General features: G+C 32.5%; 1 protein-coding gene across 1 annotated transcript in view; it reads right to left on the minus strand.

Annotated features, from left to right (window-relative positions):
* Positions 1-919, minus strand: part of LOC119591244 (methyltransferase-like protein 23) — a gene marked incomplete at its 3' end in the record, with an annotated part of 4,373 nt that overhangs the window by 631 nt on the left and 2,823 nt on the right.

The raw sequence follows: 919 nt of genomic DNA on the forward strand, positions 1-919 counted from the left end.
ATTACTGCAGCTTATCATACTGCAAACCAAACTTTTGTCTGGAACTATTTGTAAGTAAAACTAAGGACAAACAAAAAGAACATTACAAAAATAGAAACACATCAAGTACACAAAACAATATCAGAAAAATATAAAAGAAGACATGACAATTCAACTGCTAGGGTTTAGCCACAGGAAAGACCGAATTAAAATCAATTTCAGCAATTCAAATTTTCTCCATACACAACAAAATCTACATGCATCAGCTCTTTAATTTATAGAAAAATTAAAAAATCAGACAGGCACTACAATTACCACGTCAATTCACACTAAAATACTGCCTCACCCCCCCCCCCTATTAGTACCTTATACAGAGGGCTGACTGCATTAAAAATTATGGACAAACTTTTTAAGACTGGACTACTGTATACTATGTCCTTCAATGACAATAATATTTCAATGCAAAATGACAAGATTGACTGCCAACTGAATTCCAGTTAACTAAAATCTAACACACTGAATATACTAATTCATTTTGATGAGAGATTATGCAAAGTTCACACCAGCTAACAAAAGTAAAAGCATCAAAGTGAAGATATAAATCAACTACAAAAAATGGGCAGGACTTTCCTAGGCAAAGAACCAATTCCCTCCTCTTCAAATCTCTGGAGTGAACAGCAATGTTTAGAACAATTTTATACATGATAACATTATTAACATTACAACATTATCCTGTATTAAACCTACTGGGAATGTTCAATAATAAATGCCGTCATGAACCTTTTCCAAAACTTTACAACATTCAGTTTGGAGTTTATAATTTTAATAATCTTTATCACGATTTGGATGATATATTTTTGAAACTATACAGTCTGCTTCCCTCTTCTCCACAACTTGCAATTCTTTTCGATTATGGGATAGGCAAATAAGCAGGATTGGT

The sequence above is a fragment of the Penaeus monodon genome, chromosome 28 (assembly GCF_015228065.2).
Source record: "Penaeus monodon isolate SGIC_2016 chromosome 28, NSTDA_Pmon_1, whole genome shotgun sequence".
Taxonomy (NCBI): Eukaryota; Metazoa; Arthropoda; class Malacostraca; order Decapoda; family Penaeidae; genus Penaeus; species Penaeus monodon.